This window comes from Pinus tabuliformis, chromosome 6 (genome assembly GCF_031772625.1).
Source record: "Pinus tabuliformis cultivar Carrire ecotype Pingquan chromosome 6, CPIR1, whole genome shotgun sequence".
NCBI classification, from domain to species: Eukaryota; Viridiplantae; Streptophyta; class Pinopsida; order Pinales; family Pinaceae; genus Pinus; species Pinus tabuliformis.
This window is the reverse complement of record NC_142292.1, coordinates 84,298,727-84,319,328: the sequence shown is the minus strand read 5'-3', so window position 1 is coordinate 84,319,328 and position 20,602 is coordinate 84,298,727. Positions and strand designations below refer to the sequence as shown.

Below are 20,602 nucleotides of genomic sequence, written 5' to 3'. Positions count from 1 at the left end.
ATACAAAACTAGCCAAAGAAAAGGTAAAACAAATACAATGCAATACCGCATGATTACTTTACTATCAGACAGATAAGACATATCTACAGAGCATGTAATACAAAGATCGTTGATTCACAATGTCAATAGAACTGTTATAAGGGACATTTTTATCAGTCCCATCAAATTCCAGCATCAACTACCAGATCAAAATGGAAAATGTGTTATATATACATTCTATTGTTATTTATGGCACAAGGAAACTTCCCTTCCAAACCTTACCCATGCTTAGGTGCTATGTCTGCATAGAATTTTCATATTATGCATAACATTATTTCCAGCAAAAACTACCGTTGACCATCATCTCTGAAAATAATATATTAAGATATCCATATAAGGTGTTGGCAGAAGAGTTGTACAATATTAATCAATTGTTTCAGTAAGAGATGTAAACTCTTAGAGAGACAAAGCAATGAGTGGTTGTGAAAAACGGGGTTTCGAGTTAAAAAATAGCCCCATACAGTGAATCATGCTACCCTGAGCAACTCTCCTTTCATAATATTTACAAAGTAATCACAGCATGGAAGAAAAATAAATGTTAACCTTGGTCTTAGATCTGAAGGACCTAATAGCTAACTAGCTCAATAAAGCCAAAATGTCGACTAGCAATGCTCTTCCTATCAACCTCAGAATCAGAAATACTAGTAGAAGGATCGAAGGTCGATGACGATGAAGATGATGTAACTGCACCTTCGCTTGTGTCAGCCTGCAAAACAGCGACATTGTCGCTAATGTCTTTCGTAATAACATGAAGCTTTCCCAAGAATCCAGCTAGTAGGTAAGGTGACTCTGAATCTGTGTGATCTACAACAGGTACTTTCCTCAAAATGACTTTCCATGTATCTTCCTGGGGATCATACATTTTAATCTTACCGCTGTCTAATGAACTAGAAGGATCCAACACATACAAGTTACCATCCACCACAACGGTTAATTTTGTCCCTGCCTGCCTTGCAGGCCAACCATCTCCCATACCGTTTGGCATCTCCAGCCAAGAATCAGTAGCAGGATCATAGGCTTCACCACCAACATCTACAAAGAAAGGCCACGAATATAAGCTCTGTGGTACACATAGTTTTCCTCTAAATGATATCATTCCAGTAGCAATTGGTTTTAGCATATCTGCCAAAAAAGTCGTGGGTAGAACTTGAGCTCGTGCAAATGGCATGTTTGGAATTTGGGTCCAGGTATTTGTAACAGGATCATAAACCTCTGCCTACTGAAGTGGAGTCAATCCACCTCTGCCCCTATTCACTCCACCTACCACATAAAGGTTGTTGTTCAGGAAAGTTGTTTTACAATAAGCCCGTGCAGCTATGTTACCAGAAACGAGAAACGGGAAATGAAACGAGAAACGACAACGGTTCGAGAAACGTAGTTTGGAGGTTTCGCATTCAAGAAATGAGGAGAGAGAAAAAACAACAAAAATATGAAAAACACAGATTTAATTTCAATTTTCAATATAGTTTCAACTAGATTTACGGCCAGATTGGAATAAAAAATTAAATAAATTGAATACGGTTTATCTCACATACTAATGCTTAACAAATTGACCATTAAATATATGTCTTTTGTTTCTTATGCCTTCTGCTAATTATTGTTTATGTGTGGAAATTTCAAAAAATTGTATATATATGTCACCCAAGACCAAAATATACCATTCGGAGAGAAACAATAAGTAAAATCTACAATTGAATGTACACTTCTTAAACCATATATGGAATTATGTTTAAGCTATGAGTTTTACCCATATATATTAATGCAGAGATTAACTTAAAATTAATGCAGAGATTAACTTGTTTTCAAAAAGGGAAATCGACCTAGGTGGTATCTGGTCTTCAATTGCTATTAGGAGTGCTAGTAGTTCTCAGTTTGATGAGCTTAGTGAAACTCTACTCTTCAGGTTTCTTTGTGAATGATGCAAACAACTGCAAACACTTTTACATTCATAAAGAATATCCAAATGTTACATCTATAGAACTCTTTTCCAAACTCCAAGACATTAAGAAAAAGTAGAGGCAATTCAGAATATGATAGAAAAATCCTTAGATGAGATGCATGGTGAAGGATCCGAAGGCCCAAAGACAGTCGAATCAGAGCGTTTGAAATTCAGCACAGCTCTTGCAGAAATTCTCGTCCCTGTGGATTCTATTAAAATTTGGTGCATTTGGTACTTCATTGGTAAACATATGCTTCATTGCAGGAATCTATGAACACACAGGAAGGGAATTTGGTACCTGAAATTTTTAAATAAATATATGCAAAGAGCAAAAACCAGAGCTGAGAACGAACTCTAAAGAAACAAATTACAACGAACTGAGCTCTGAAAAAATACAGGTTAACAAAAACGGCCGTAGAAAACGGTGTTTCCCGTGCCGTTACTATGATAAACCGAATTTTCATTATATTAGCTTTGGTTGTATTCACCTGAAGAACATTGTGCAAGTAAATTGTACTCTGTTGTGACATTTCATTGTTAACTGTGTCTAGATGGTTTATCATAGGTATGATGCAGAGGAGGCCAAGTTCCTGTCCCATAACGGTCTTGCACAAAAGGGAATTTAACCAACCAAACAAACAACCAAAGACGTCGTAAATGGAAGAATATAACATGAAATAGAAATTCAAGCGAATCTTACTATCACAAAAATCAATGGATCCTTAGGGCTTTAGCTCAAAATCCTCAAAATCATAATTTCCACCACAAAGCCTTCCACAATTTTAAAGAATTTTCAACCATAAACCTGCATAAATCAAGATGGCAGCGTTCAGAAGCGAATGGAGTTGCAGCTAATTTACCCACAGAAATACTGAAAAAATAAAACTATTCAATTCCACAACCCATAACGCTCCACCTTCACCTCAATCTCTGACATGTTTCTGCAGTTACCGAAGATGAGAGAGAAACAATGGTTCCTTGAGTATGGCAAGCGCTAGGTAGTTTGAAAAGTTATTATGGAAACCGGCTATTTGATCCGACGGTAGCAATTATTCGAATCGTCTAACATCAAATCAGACGGACAATAACGATGACAGCAAAGACCACAGGAAATTTCATCTCAGAGGAAACTCCTTACGGCGTAAAAATCAGACGGACGATAACGATGACAGCAAAGACCACAGTAAATTTCATCTCAGAGGGAACGCCTTACGGCGTAAAAATAACTATTTCAATAATACAAACTACAGGTTCCACGGGTACTGCACAGGCAGTCGAATTATTACTGCACTCGTCATGTGCTTATTGTTTGCTCCGTATCAAACACTTTTTTGTGATCAGATCTTCGCATCAGAAACAACAAAGTGATCGGATCTTCGCATTAGAAACAACAAAGTCATGTTCTGATGCCCCAAACTTGATCTAGTTTCGGATCAATTTTTGACTTTGTTTCATGCCGCATTGGGATAGATAATGGGCCATACCTCATGGTTCTCAGCCGGATCGGAAGGAAAGACCTCAAACAGATGAGACTCGTGATAGGCGGCGCCATTCCGTAAGTGGATGGCATAATCGTAGGATTTAATGGATACGCCAACAGGTACTGTGTTCCCTTTCTTGTGACGTGTAATGCCCCACTTAAATCTTATCCTACAAATTGTGTCAATATTTACATTATCTGAAAATATTGAGAAATATTGGTCATAAAATAAATTTATGATTTCCATTATTCAAATTCCCCACTTACCTTCTCAATTTGAATATTATGTAGGATATGGTCTCCTTCCATTAATTCAAAATATATTTATTCATTTCACATACCCCAATGTACCCTCACATTTACTTGGGAGAAGACATAGTCCTCTCCATCTTATCATCAATATATATTTATTCATTTCACATTCCCCAATGTACCCTCACATTTACTAAGGAGAAGACATAGTCCTCTCCATCTTATCAACAATATATATTTATTCATTTCACATTCCCCAATGTACCCTCACATTTACTAAGGAGAAGACATGGTCCTCTCCATGTAATTACACTTCACATTCCCAAATGTACTTTTCAGATTTACTTGGGAGAAGACATGATCCTTTCCCATTAAATTCTCAATTTTATATTCATGTCACAATTCCAAATGTACTCCTAGCTTAGAAGAGAAGTCAACCAAGGATGGGTGAGAGTTAATGACATTAATGAGAGGTGGTTGAGGAAAGAGGATATAAAAAGGGAAAGGGGAAGGAAGAAAAGGGGGGAGTTGGAGTTTTGCTTAGGATTGTAGGGGTTGGTTGTGATTGTTTGGCCTTGTTATGATTTTTGGGAGACCTTGGAACCCTGTGGAGGTTTCTTGGGTTTGAGAGGAGGAAAGTATCATTATCTAGTTTTGCACATTCTTCTTGAGGACACACTATATCTGGTTGGACTTGGGCACAGAGGGCTAGGGAACCTGTGGAGGTTTCTTGGGCTAGGAATTTATTTCCTAGTTGGCTGGGAGGTAAATCCGGTTGGGTCGACCAGAAGGAGCGTTCAGCTGGAGCTATCAGACAAAGGTATCGTCATCAACCACCGGAACAGGTATTTTTGCATGGACTACTCTTGTTAAGTTGATATCAATGGAATGCTCACCTTAATTTATGTTGCTTATGATAAAATGATAAAATGTTAAATGTTTAAAGCTATGTGAAAAGGTCAGCAAGCTCCTTTTGTTATTTATAAATTAACAGGAAAATAGATATGTTAGTGTATAACGAAATAAAGGCTCTAATAATAGGATTTGGGTTCTTACACATGGTATCAGAGCTTTAGTTCATAATCTGGGCCCAAAACCCACTAAACCCAAATTCCGCTGTAAGAAATTGGTAACCCTCATAAGGACTCATAATTCTAATATATAGATTCTTCAAATTTGCCTCCAAAGCCCACCTTGCACCCATTTACAGGTCTTAAATTGCCTCATCATAAACCTGATTTCTGGACTTGAAAATGCGGTATGAGCGCCTCTCAGAGTATGGTATCGGTGTCTGTCTAACTATTTATGAAATTGCAAATATAGAGAGGTGAGTGGCGAAGATATAGAGTCCAGGTTTAAACAATGGAAGTTATTAGAACCCCGCATTATTTTATGAAGGGCAGCCATTTCTTGTTGTTAATGGAGAACCTGATTGAGATGAAAAGCCTTCGACATCATGGATTCTCAGGGCAGAAATCAGTGATTTCGTGATGAAATTGCGCTGGTTCGATTATCTGCTAGTCTTCCCCAAAACGAGCGAAAAATAAATAAATAATTTTTTTGAGGTGGGTAGCACTCCTCCCGCATGTTTTGTCATGACAATCAATAATGCAATCAATGTTGCAATCTATATTAATCATGAAAATGTAGGATATGAGTGGCTGTCTGTTGTCTGTGAATCTGGTTTTTTTTGCATTAACTCTTTATGGAATAAATTTCCCATATTTCATTGCCTGCGTTGGGTGGCATGGAAATACCGCACATACAGCACAGTACTCGACCCGCGGTCTGCTGTACTGTAAACATATCGGCCATTGGACCCTCGGCCATTTCTACAACGTTTTAGACAAATAAAACAGTCAAAACAAAGGTCTGACAACTATCTCGATCAAATCTCTTACCTCTGATGTATAATCACTTGGACTCCTTCCTTGAAATTTATCTTTGTATTCTCGATCAAATCTCTTGCCTCTGATTTATAGTCGCTTTGTACTCCTTCCTTCCTTTGAATTTGATATCTGTTTGCTGCTTCTGAGGGGGTTTTGAATTTGATGACAAAACCCTGATTGGATTCCTCAAAATGTGAAAGGAAAGATATTAGCCTCTATCCAACAGGAGTGAACAACCAAAACAGATCGACGGTCCTCAACCTCGAACCCCTGCTACCGTACACAAATTCCTGGAAGGTTTCAGAAATGCGTGGTTAGAATCTTCAGTTCATCCTAACAGTTTACTGCGGCATATTGGAACCCTAACAGCTAGAAATGAAAAGCTTCGACTTACTCTCAAAACTGCCTAGTCTGACCTATACGCAGAAACTGAAACACATCACGCATTAATCCCTCACTCTTTATAATAATTAAGTTACTTTGCATGAAACTACTCAATAGGGATGATTTTCTCATCCAGCCATTTGTATCCATATGACCATGACAAGTGGCTTTTCTCTGCCTTCTGAATTTCATCATCTTCCTTTGAATTGAGGTAGTATGACATCAACTGCTGTATAAGGAATAAGTAGTGCTGCTATATCAAGGATATCCGGTTTCAAATCATCTGTTGAGATGAGCGATTTGCCGAAACCTTTCCTAACCAGGATATTCCTTTATGTTGCATTCCTCAAAAAAAAAAAAACTTGTCACACAATTTCCTCTGTACTTTATCAAAAGTCTTTTGCGCAAGATGTCAAGGACGAAGTGTTAGATCTGTCCTCAAATTCATCAGACTGTCTAGAACTTACACATCTTGTTCACAACTTCGATTGTGAACAAGACCCATTGTCAATGCTCCTGTTAGAGTTTCTGAATATTATCACTGCTGATGAAAAGTAATAAAGTAATATAGGTCGTTGAACTAAAATGAATTGACTAAGCTGTCATACACACAGTTGTGATGCCATCTTACATAAGAAGGCAACCATGTTATTGTCAGCCAAGATGAGAATGGCGAAGATCAATCATACCACTGAGATGGTATACCACTGTGATGCCAATATAGCTGCCACTGAGATGCTATAACCGCAGTGATACCAAGCGAAGAGGAATAACATAGTGATGCCATACGTAGAACAATGAGAGAAGGGTTGAACCTTTTCTTTCAATCTTGACGCATTCCCAGGAATTATGAACTGTCTTAGAAAGTTGAAAAGTTACAGATGGAGTATAACCTTTGACTACTTATGGATGGAATTAACACTTTTACAACACATGGATTACCTCATTACCTTAGAACCACCTGTAAATGTGCTCAACGAAGACCTTAAAAGAACGCAGTAAGCTACAAGCCCATAAGCCTTTCAAAGTTTGTCTGCTCGCCAAATCGTTTAAAGTTCCTTAAGGCCATACATGATTTCAGAGACAGAACAATGAACTCTTCTTTTGTTAGTGCCAATATTGGTCGGCCTAGTGAAGGTATATATGCTAAGTAGAATTGTACTAAGATAAGGAGCCGCAAAGAATAGAGCTCGACTTCAAATAATCCTTCTTGCACCTGATCTTTGCTCATCTTGAATTAGTTGTCACTGAAAGTTCATCAGAAAGATACAGAGTAAGAGATCTCATGAATTAAGCTATCTAAAATCTGAAACAATCCTGTTCACAAGTTCGTTTGTGAACAAGACTACTGCATAGCACAGTCACTACTGCATGGCACAGTCATGGTCATACGAGCTGTAACATAGCTATCATCACTGGTTCAGAACTGTAACTATATAGATTTGACAAGTATCCAAACTTATCCAAACTGATCTACACATAATTACATAGGAGACTATATGCAATGGCAACTTATCAGAGACCAAACCTAACAGTGATGACACTTTCAACAAGGTTTCTGAGTTGCCATACCATCGTAATAACTGCTTCACTGAGATGTTGATGTGCTGAGATACAAATATCAATACTACAAATCGATATTACTATGATGCCACTGTTATCAGTTCTAATGATATTACTAATGATAAATTAGAGAATCAGAATTATCAAAAACATCACATCTCCCTCTGAATGTTGGGAAAGCAAGCTTGCCCATAACCATCAAGTCATTTGCAACCTGCTATAAATCCTTTGGTCCATGAGCTATAATTATCCAATCATAATTATGCAACTCTTTTGCAGTTCATCAGAGTCATTAAACTCAACTGTCATGACTTGCTTTCCTCACACACAAAAAAAAAATAAAATCAGACAAGCAAAATCATCAGGGATTTTACACCTCCTTCTGAAGTCTTGTTGTAGATTGATTATGGTCCTTCTTCAACCAAGAAGAAGAAATCTTCTCATGAGATTATCTCAAACACAATTATTGCAAATACTGATATGCAATGAAAGTAAGAAAAATGATAGGAGTGAAGTACAATATCAAAGTAAGAAATAGGAGTTAGTTCAAATTTCAAGACAACAACAAGAGAAATAACTAAGTAGTGAGAATACTTGTACTCCCAAGCCTGGATTGCACATTCATGCATTACGAGAATCTTATATCAAGCAATCAAGAGACTTAGGCCCAATACCCTACTCAAAAGTGTCTCTGTTTGGTACCGTGACACATTTTGTCAGTGACTTATATTAAGGTCATTCATTAGGAACCCCGAGATGGTTATTAGACGAACAATATCTGCATCAGTATGCAGGAGAATTTCCCATGCATAATCGCGGTATATATTCAACAACATTTGTCAGCCTTCATAATAAAATATGAATATATCCTACAAAGTTACAAACATAATAGCATAATACCTTGAAACACACATGTCTAGAATCTACAGTAACCAGATTTCTAAAACGTCAAACACCGCATTTTCAAATGCAAATTTTCAAATTTAATAGAATAGTGAACAAGTGTAGATAATGGTCTCCACAATGTACTAAAACGTGTAATATCAATATGATTACAAGAGAAGGGGAAACTCTTATTTATACAAAAGGAGGGACTGATATGGGGTGCTTAGGCTCTTACGTATTGAATTAATCATACACACACTAATTATCAGTTTGAAGCCTTATTTTACATTGCTGGTTTTGTGCAAAATATTAATAACTAGTGATGAACATTCCCATAAAATAGCTGTTTTACGTCAATTTATCTGCATGATAAAAAGGTTGTGATAAGGTTCAAAGGTTGTGAACCTGTTGCCATATCGACTCCCAGGGCAATGCAATCCTGTGTTAGTGCTAGAGGCACCCAAGCTCACATCTCAACATCATAACTCCATCCTCCCCACCTTGTCTAACCATCTAACTCCACCTCTCGTTTCTACACCGAAAGTGCTGGAACACATTTCAAAACATCTTGAAACATTTCAAGGGAATTTCATGATTTGAAAATGCAGGCCCATGTTTCCAACAGCATTATAAAAACTGCAAAGAAGAAAAAGGCATTGGGAAGCTGAATTAAGTGTTAAAAGAGTGTGAGAATGATAAAAGAAATAAACGAGTACAATGGAGTGCTCGATTAGTTATAGTACTTGTCCTATAAATAATACTCTTTGAGGTTGTGTGCAGCTAAAATTGTGTAGCAGCTCATATTTTATTTCTGGGTGAGATTTTAATGTGCTCTATGTTACCTATAAATGCAATAAAAATTAAGTTACTTTAATTCCTTCTCATACTTATTTACTGAAAGGATACAAATTAAATATTTTATTTTCTTGGTGAGATTTTAATTTGCGCTCTATGTTAACTATAAGTTATTTGCTCATTTTAATTTGCTCTAAAAAGATTAAGTTATTTATTGAGAGAATAAGTATGTATTAGAGAAGGAAGGTGTTCTTACAGCCAGGGTGGGAAAGATAAATAAAATGAAAAAAAAATTGAGGTTTATTGTTTGTTACGTAAAAAGAAAGAGTTACTCTTAAAAAGAAGAAGATAAAATTGATCTATCTTAACTCCAAATCTTTTTAGCAGTGAGAGATTTGTACCTAGAAAATCTAGTGTTTAATAGATCAGGTTGGTTTAATAAATATGAGCATACCACTCATGTTAATGCAACTTACTTATAGAGATTTATGCATTGTTCCACCAAGAGCAGGGAAATACATCTGAGAGAAATGTGAAAGGAACCCCCAAATTCTACCCAATGTAGGTGTCTCTGATTAAAATGTTAAGAATTTGAAATTAAAATATATAAAAAGTAAATAATTGTAACCGTGTTATGATGTAACATAACATAGTAATCACAATTCACAAAATATCTATCACCATTATAGTTCTCAGTGTATTTACAAAACTCAAGATCCAAGTCTTAAGATTACTCATGCAAGAACATGCCAAAAGAACCATTGATCAGGGCAATGCACCACTAGTTTGCGATTCTCAACAGTCAGCGACTGCAGAAGGGAATAAAGACCAACTATAGGAATGCTCAGTGGCACACCAACCAATCCAAATTGTGCTTCATCAAGTCCATCTAACTGTACATTAAGTTTACATTCACTTTATTTTTTATTTTTCCTTTTTCCTGTAAACAGTAAACTTTGGTAAAAAGGGAGCATGGAAGCATCAGTCTTTTTAGGAGATGTTCCCCATTGTATCCCTTTGCATTCCCAAATCAGACATGGAAACCATTTCCTTGAAGTACTTTTTGGGAGCACGGAAAACACATCCCCTGCTCTCGGAAGCCATCCCTCTCTAATACCAGATTTATGATTCTCTTCAGACAAAGAAGCTTACTTTAAATATAGAAGCAGGTTGCATATTTATAGCACTGAACCAATAGCATTGCTTCTACACAATTACTTTTAAACATCTTGAATTTTTATATACTGAAATGCTGTATTAAAGGAAGTGAATAAAATATCTTAGTTTCTTAAGGAGAAGTTGAAGTAATGAGTAAATAGACTTTCCACTTCAGGAAATATGTTGCCAGATATACATAGAACATTCGTTCATATTTATCTTGAAACAAATATGAGACAGAAAGCTTTTGGTTTCTCATACGTTTAAGTGAAATTTGTAGAAACCCAAAATATTAACAATCAGAAGACATACTCAGAGGGCATAACCAGGAAGTCTATAAATGTAAAACCTCATGGTAAATTTGTGCTTGATACAGAAAGCCTTTTGGGTGTGGTATTATCCACAGTTGCTAAGGAATTTTAGATGAGGTTGGATATTGCACCTTAAAAAAATGCTTGAATACAGGAATATAGAAATTTGGTTTTGAATAAAATAAGAGAATATTTGATCAAAAAAATAAATAAATTGGAAATTACCCTCGGATGTGTGGTCTAGTGGTGAGCAGTGAGGTGATTGGGCTTGTATGAATGTGGAGCTGTGTTCAAAACTCCCAAAGTGGGTGCATTATGTTATTCTCTTAAGGCCTTCTAGTATTTGCATGATGATCCCCTTTGCATGCAGAAGTTTCGTTCTTATAGATTGGGGGAAGGACTTCCAAGTGCCATTTCAAATGTACATGCCTTCCATATGTCATTACTAATGTACATGCTTTACATGTGTCTTCAATTATATGAATGCATGACAAGTTTCATATCATGCTTTACAGATGCCTCTTCAAGTGCTAGTCACAACAATTGCAACAGGTGTCATTTGTGATTAAACAAATGCCATAACCACATTTAAAGAACCAAAGGTGGTGTAACAAATATCTAGGATAAACTATGATCCTCGTCAAGTCCTTACTTATAGTTTTCGACACCAGTGTATCCAAACTCAGCATTCTTACATATTAAGGTCAGGTGTTCAGTCTCGGGTCATGCATACACTCCTAGGAGCATTCTCAACTCTTAAGGTGCTCAACCTTTCTTTAAAATGCACTATCTGGTACATTGCCAATAAAATTTGGAATCTGTGCAGTAGTGGATTTGAGTGATAACAAGTTATCTGGGGATTTGTCTATGATGCGGACATGGGGAAATTATATGGAAGTGCTTGATCTGAGCCAGAATTCATTTACAGGGTCCCTGCCAAATGATACTTCTCAGTTTTTAAGATTGACTTATCTAAATTTTTCCCACAATAACTTAGTGGGATCTCTCCCAACTGTATTGGGAATGTATCCCAAGATTAATGTTATTGACCTTAGCTTCAACAAGCTAAACAGGGCTCTTTTAACCAACCTTTTTACATTGTCTACCTTGGAACATTTACACTTATCTAGCAATAATTTCACTGGGGGTATCCCCTGCCGGGCATTCTACCAGTAAACCCTGCTTCATCAGTAATCCCCATTCAAGTGATAAAATATTCTTTCCCAGAATCATTGGACCTTTCGAACAACCATTTGAGTGGTACTATTCCTCCACAAGTTGGTGCAATTGACAGGCTCAAGACATTGAATCTTGGTGGAAATCAATTGTCAGGAAACATACCAAATGAAATCAGTAAGCTTTTTGTCTTGGTCAACCTCGATCTTTCTCACAACCAATTATTTGGGAAAATACCCGGCAACCTTCTTGCCAGCTTAAAGGCATTTAAAGTATCTTACAACGACTTGTCAGGTTATGTCCCACAAAATTTGCGAAATTTCCCTCACTCTTCATTCTATCCACGAAACTATGGTTTGATTTTTCCTCGTGTTCAAATATCATCGGGCCTGGCACCAATGAGAGACATGGCAGGGGCCTTGCTAAAGCAGTTATAATTGGGATCTGCACTGCTGCAGCTGCTCTATTTGTTAGCCTTGCTATGTTCTTATACTACCGAAGAATTTCAAACTTTGATGACAAAATTGTTTCAAGAGATATAGATAGGGGAAAAACTTCGAGTGCTGGTTACTTTGGATTTGGTAAAGATGTGGAACCTTCACGTCCCATGAGAGTTTCTGCAGAACATTTGCTAGTTTCTGGATGTTGGTTCTATGTTGATGTTATGCATGCGTCAAATAAATTTTACAAATAGAGCTAGAGTCTCCCTTTGAATAATAATAATAAAAATAATAATAGGTCATGGCCGAGCCAGACACGAAATTGGTTTATGAGATCCCTGGTTTATGGGACAAGCGATCCACCTCCTTGCAGTGATTTGACCACTAAAATCTGTGGAGGTTTACCTTTTCTACTTCCCGCTAGATTTGAATCTATGACCTCTTACAAGGAAATACATGTTCTTAACCATTAAAGCCCACCAAGGCCATTATAAGCTTTATCTTTGTACAAATTTTAAACATTGCATGCTCTCTATAGATGAATGATTATAGAAATAAGCAGATGAGGTTGTTAAGCTTCTTGGAACCTATAAGTAGATGAGGTTGTTAAGCTTCTTGGAACCTATAAATGGAGACACCATATCTGCAATATAGTGACGATGTCACAACAAAGACCTAATTATAGAAATTTAGTTTATGGTTGTAATGCTCATGACTTCTGTTGACTAGCATGTGTCATTTAAATACCCTCTACTTTAAACATGGGGATATAGTATAGAGTGGTTTGAGTTACTACGAAGCCCAAAACATGCCAAGAGTTTTCCCTAAGTGATCCAGTACTATCCTTACCATTTGATAGTTCTTTTAAGGCATGGTTAATTGGTTAAAGTGTTCTTAATTGAATTGAACTTCTCCAAAAAAAAATCGATTTTCACTAGGATGCATCAATCTAGCATGGTGAGATTCAATGTAATGGTTGCTTCTAATCCATACATATTAAGCATAGTCTTGTAACTAAGTATGCTTTTTCATGTTGTTTGTTTACTAAGACGAAGAAATCTAGAAAGTAATCAAGAAATTAGTTAATAATGAATAGGTACAGGTAACAGAGAAAAACAATAAAACTAGCAAGCAAACAATCCAAAGAAAAATGGGCTGACATGATGTAACCTAAGGTTGAGGAAAAGAGGAGGCCAACAATTATTGCATGGTACATAACCGATGGAGGCCTGACAAAGATGGTCTAGTGGGGTAGAATTTTCTAGTGAAAATATAGATTGAATACCATGGGCTTGTGTAAGGCTTACTCTGACAGTTGTTTTTAATGATCTTAAATTAAATGAGAAGATCAATTCGTAGAGAATTTGGGATTTTAGAATGGAAGCTTATTTAGTCAATAAAAGACTAGTGAAAATATTAGGATACACTTTTACCCTTATTCTAGTGTTGAATAAAAATGTCGTGAAAAATAATGTGTCTCTAGTTTTGGATAAAAGGACCCTCAACTTTCTTTGCAACTTTTGTGGTCACTAGCCACTTATGAAAGGAGTAGGCATCTTTAGAAATGCGATGCCATTTAGAGGGGAAATACTAATAGCAACAGGGCAAAGGCAATTATTCCGTTCATTTAATTATTCCTCATTTGTCTGATCCTATTGTGAGCTGCAATGTATATCATGAGATTGTTTTAGTACTAGTAAACAATGATTAAGTATATAATAAATATAAACCTTTTGACATTTAGAGGACATTCCTCTCAATTTACAAAAAAAAATAAAGTATGAAAATCATGTTGGGAAACAGTTTCTGAAGTTTGGAATCTTTTATCTTCAAGATTAACTAAATGGGTTGGAAGATGAAAAAAAAAAAAAAAAAAAAAACCCATCAAATTGGAAGAGCGGGACTTTTATATTCACTAAGGTTTTAAAGGAATTATATGCATAAAACTTATACTAGCACCTCCTAGTGGAATTGATAGTGCACTAATCTGTTGCTTGCTATTATTTTGGTTTTGGTACCACCTTATAGCATATACGGGTCCAAATGCTATTTTCCATGATGGATAGTTGAATCTGTTCCAACTCTAATTGTTATTGAGGGGTTCCACAAGGATGTCACATGAGCGTTTATGATGCCCATTTTAACATAGATAGCCACCTATGTTAAGGTTCTCTTTTGCAGTTCCATGTTGTTATTTATGAACATTATATACATCTGGTTGGACACATGAAAATCAATTGATGGATTTGGTATTGATGATGGAAATGTTGGATGTATGACCAAATGTATGACTTACTTGGTTACAATTTATTTAGTGCATGACTTGTCAGAGCTATTATTGCATCATATAGGCTTATATATATTTGATTTATCTAATCAATGACTTAGTGAAATTATGATTTATCTGATGTAAGATTTAATTCCAGTATGAACAAAAAAAAATGACACGTGGACACTGGGTTTGATAAACATGGTGTTTAAGATCATGTATCTATATCTATTTTGTGGTTATATATATGCATGGATGAGAACTAAACTACAGATTGGAAAGAACCGTATGATAACCAAGATCTAACATTCCATTGGGGGAGGTCGAGACGACCAATGAGGAAAGGTACGATGTACATTGTTCTATTACATTTGGTATCTACTTGATATGCACTCTTATGACATGAGTAAAATGCAAATGACAGGTGGCAAGTTGACCTGACTGGATTATTCGATGACAAGTCCAACCAGCTCTGTAGTGTGGTCCGTGCTCTGAAGAAGGGGTTGAGGTGTTTCCCACCGTGTATCCTCCGAAACCTGGAATCGTGGGGAGGACAGCTGAACGCTCCCCCTAGACGTGTGATGACGATTGCCAGATGCCTGCTGGGGAAAGTTCGGTCGAGGTATTCGACGCTTCCACCATGTCGGTTTTATCAATGGTTCGTATGGCCGTTGCCACTGATAGAGCAGCAGAGGATGGATAGGGTGGGAACGGAAGTAGGTCAGGATGGATAGGAGGAAATAGAACAGTTGGAGACTCTTGATGGGAAGTAATGTCATTGTCTGACTTATCAAATTTTAATGCTATAACTCTCTCTGGTTTGCTATGCTTTCAAACTCCTTGTATCTTTTCATTCTAACTTCGGGATGAAGTTTTCTGAAGGAGGGGTGTATGTAATGCCCCACTTAAATCTTATCCTACAAATTGTGTCAATATTTACATTATCTGAAAATATTGAGAAATATTGGTCATAAAATAAATTTATGATTTCCATTATTCAAATTCCCCACTTACCTTCTCAATTTGAATATTATGTAGGATATGGTCTCCTTCCATTAATTCAAAATATATTTATTCATTTCACATACCCCAATGTACCCTCACATTTACTTGGGAGAAGTCATAGTCCTCTCCATCTTATCATCAATATATATTTATTCATTTCACATTCCCCAATGTACCCTCACATTTACTAAGGAGAAGACATAGTCCTCTCCATCTTATCAACAATATATATTTATTCATTTCACATTCCCCAATGTACCCTCACATTTACTAAGGAGAAGACATGGTACTCTCCATGTAATTACACTTCACATTCCCAAATGTACTTTTCAGATTTACTTGGGAGAAGACATGATCCTTTCCCATTAAATTCTCAATTTTATATTCATGTCACAATTCCAAATGTACTCCTAGCTTAGAAGAGAAGTCAACCAAGGATGGGTGAGAGTTAATGACATTAATGAGAGGTGGTTGAGGAAAGAGGATATAAAAAGGGAAAGGGGAAGGAAGAAAAGGGGGGAGTTGGAGTTTTGCTTAGGATTGTAGGGGTTGGTTGTGATTGTTTGGCCTTGTTATGATTTTTGGGAGACCTTGGAAACCTGTGGAGGTTTCTTGGGTTTGAGAGGAGGAAAGTATCATTATCTAGTTTTGCACATTCTTCTTGAGGACACACTATATCTGGTTGGACTTGGGCACGGAGGGCTAGGGAACCTGTGGAGGTTTCCTGGGCTAGGAATTTATTTCCTAGTTGGCTGGGAGGTAAATCCGGTTGGGTCGGCCAGAAGGAGCGTTCAGCTGGAGCTATCAGACAAAGGTATCGTCATCAACCGCCGAAAAAGGTATTTTTGCATGGACTACTCTTGTTAAGTTGATATCAATGGAATGCTCACCTTAATTTATGTTGCTTATGATAAAATGATTAAATGTTAAATGTTTAAAGCTATGTGAAAAGGTCAGCAAGCTCCTTTTGTTATTTATAAATTAACAGGAAAATAGATATGTTAGTGTATAATGAAATAAAGGCTCTAATAATAGGATTTGGGTTCTTACATGACGTGTTCCCATCAATTTCCAGTCACGGTCAATATTATTACTGCGCGTGCCCGCGCATATTGAACTTTAAAATTTTAAGCATATCTTTGAAAATTTTCGGCCCTCCTTATGAGAATCGAACTGTGAACCTGTGTATACCTTCTCTGCGAGCACTTCGTCGTAGACATCAACATCCCCAGAATAAAATCTGGTCGGGTGAGGTGCAGTTTGCTTGGCAGCTAAAGAGCTTAAGAAAGCATTCTGCTGAGCGATGTATTGGAGCTGTCCTGTTATTTCAGATTTAAGCTCGATTAGACCAAAATGACAAGAAAATAAGCCTACCAAAGAACTTTCAGTCTGTGAACCGCGAAGTAAAGAAATAGACGCAGATTCCTTTAAAATTTCGTCCGGATTTGGCCGATTAGTCGTTTCTTTTTCATACTTCGGCCCGAATTCAAACAATTTATTTAACAAAAGTACCTGCTGAATTGCCCGAGACTTGTTCCACTAAGGCGGTCACATGCCTACACATAAATTTAAATATCAGCAATGCATAACTTTTAAAACGATTGCTGAGAAAAATGTCCATCCGAATAAACATTATTTAAGGTCCGAATTCAAAATATACACAATTTTACGCCAGATTAGCATGCCTGGCTTCAGATTAGTAGTATTTCAAGCTCTATTTTCAAATTTGAAGAGTTCCTTAGGGCTTCAGCTCAAAATCCTCAAAATCATAATTTCCACTACAAAGCCTTCGACAATTTTAAAGAATTTTCAACCATAAACCTGCATAAATCAATTTTGGATTCTATTAAAATTTGGTGCATTTGGCACTTCATTGGTAAACATATGCTTCATTGCAAGAATCTATGAACACACAGGAAGGGAATTTGGTACCTGAAATTTTTAAATAAATATATGCAAAGAGCAAAAATCAGAGCTGAGAACGAACTCTAAAGAAACAAATTACAACGAACTGAGCTCTGAAAAAATACAGGTTAACAAAAACAGCCGTAGAAAATGGTGTTTCCCGTGCCGTTACTATGATAAAACGAATTTTCATTATATTAGCTTTGGTTGTATTCACCCGAAGAACATTGTGCAGGTAAATTGTACTCTGTTGTGACATTTCATTGTTAACTGTGTCTAGACGGTTTATCATAGGTACGATGCAGAGGAGGCCAAGTTCCTGTCCCATAAGGGTCTTGCACAAAAGGCAATTTAACCAACCAACCAAACAAACAAAAGACGTCGCAAATATAAGACTATAACATGAAATAGAAATTCAAGCGAATCTTACCATCGCAAAAATCAATGGATCCTTAGGGCTTTAGCTCAAAATCCTCAAAATCATAATTTCCACCACAAAGCCTTCCACAATTTTAAATAATTTTCAACCATAAACCTGCATAAATCAAGATGGCAGCGTTCAGAAGCGAATGGAGTTGCAACTAATTTACCCACGGAAATACTGAAAAAATAAAACTCTTCAATTCCACAACCCATAACGCTCCACCTTCACCTCAATCTCTGACATGTTTCTGCAGTTGCCGAAGATGAGAGAGAAACAATGGTTCCTTGAGTATGGCAAGCGCTAGGTAGTTTGAAAAGTTATTATGGAAACCGGCTATTTGATCTGACGGTAGAAATTATTCGAATCGTCTAACATCAAATCAGACGGACGATAACGATGACAACAAAGACCACAGGAAATTTCATCTCATAGGAAACGCCTTATGGTGTAAAAATCAGACGGACGATAACGATGACAGCAAAGACCACAGTAAATTTCATCTCAGAGGGAACGCCTTACGGCGTAAAAATAACTATTTCAATAATACAAACTACAGGTTCCACAGGTACTGCATAGGCAGTCGAATTATTACTGCACTCATCATGTGCTTATTGTTTGCTCCGTATCAAACACTTTTTTGTGATCAGATCTTCAAATCAGAAACAACAAAGTGATCGGATCTTTGCATCAGAAACAATAAAGTCATGTTCTGATGCCCCAAACTTGATCTAGTTTCGGATCAATTTTTGACTTTGTTTCATGCCGCATTGGGATAGATAATGGGCCATACCTCATGGTTCTCAGCCGGATCAGAAGGAAAGACCTCAAACAGATGAGACTCGTGATAGGCGGCACCATTCCATAAGGGGATGGCATAATCGTAGGATTTAATGGATACGCCAATAGGTACTGTGTTCCCTTTTTTGTGACGCGTCCCAGTCAATTTCCGGTCACGGTCAATATTATTACTGCGCGTGCCCGCGCATATTGAACTTTAAAATTTTAAGCATATCTTTGAAAATTTTCGGCCCTCCTTACGAGAATCGAACTGTGAACCTGTGTATACCTTCTCTGCGAGCACTTCGTCGTAAACATCAACATCCCCAGAATAAAATCTGGTCGGGTGAGGTGCAGTTTGCTTCGCAGCTAAAGAGCTTAAGAAAGCATTCTGCTGAGCAATGTATCGGAGCTGTCCTACTATTTCAGATTTAAGCTTGATTAGACGAAAATGAAAAGAAAATAAGCCTACCAAAAAACTTTCAGTCTGTGAACCGCGAAGCAAAGAAATAGACGCAGATTCCTTTAAAATTTCGTCCGGATTTGGCCGATTAGTCGTTTCTTTTTCATACTTCGGCCCGAATTCAAACAATTTATTTAACAAAAGTACCTGCTGAATTGCCCGAGACTTGTTTCACTAAGGCGGTCACATGCCTGCACAGAAATTTAAATATCAGCAATGCATAACTTTTAAAACGATTGCTGAGAAAAATGTCCGTTCGAATAAACATTATTTAAGGTCTGAATTCAAAATATACACAATTTTACACCAGATTAGCACGCCTGGCTTCAGATCAGTAGTATTTCAAGCTCTATTTTCAAATTTGAAGAGTTCCTTAGGGCTTCAGCTCAAAAATCCTCAAAATCATAATTTCAAAATCATAATTTCCACTACAAAGCCTTCGACAATTTTAAAGAATTTTCAACCATAAACCTGCATAAATCAATTTTGGATTCTATTAAAATTTGGTGTATTTGGTACTTCATTGGTAAACATATGCTTCATTGCAGGAATCTATGAACACACAGGAAGGGAATTTGGTACCTGAAATTTTTAAATAAATATATGCAAAGAGAAAAAACTAGAGCTGAGAACGAACTCTAAAGAAACAAATTACAACGAACTGAGCTCTGAAAAAATACAGGTTAACAAAAACGGCCGTAGAAAACGGTGTTTCCCGTGCTGTTACTATGATAAACCGAATTTTCATTATATTAGCTTTGGTTGTATTCACCCGAAGAACATTGTGCAGGTAAATTGTACTCTGTTGTGACGTTTCATTCTTAACTGTGTCTAGACGGTTTATCATAGGTACGATGCAGAGGAGGCCAAGTTCCTGTCCCATAAGGGTCTTGCACAAAAGGGAATTTAACCAACCAAACAAACAAACAAAAGACGTCGCAAATGGAAGACTATAACATGAAATAGAAATTCAAGCGAATCTTACCATCGCAAAAATCAATGGATCCTTAGGGCTTTAGCTCAAAATCCTCAAAATCATAATTTCCACTACAAAGCCTTCCACAATTTTAAAGAATTTTCAACCATAAACCTGCATAAATCAAGATGGCAGCGTTCAGAAGCGAATGGAGTTGCAGCTAATTTACCCACAGAAATACTGAAAAAATAAAACTCTTCAATTCCACAACCCATAACGCTCCACCTTCACCTCAATCTCTGACATGTTTCTGCAGTTGCCGAAGATGAGAGAGAAACAATGGTTCCTTGAGTATGGCAAGCGCTAGGTAGTTTGAAAAGTTATTATGGAAACCGACTATTTGATCCGACGGTAGAAATTATTCGAATCGTCTAACATCAAATCAGACGGAAGATAACGATGACAGCAAAGACCACAGGAAATTTCATCTCAGAGGAAACGCCTTACGGCGTAAAAATCAGATGGACGATAA

At 36.9% G+C, this 20,602-nt stretch overlaps 1 pseudogene; it reads right to left on the bottom strand.

Annotated features, from left to right (window-relative positions):
* Positions 1-604: 604 nt before the first annotated feature.
* On the bottom strand, positions 605-1,207 carry LOC149257380 (F-box/kelch-repeat protein At1g22040 pseudogene; annotated as a pseudogene).
* Positions 1,208-20,602: the final 19,395 nt, after the last annotated feature.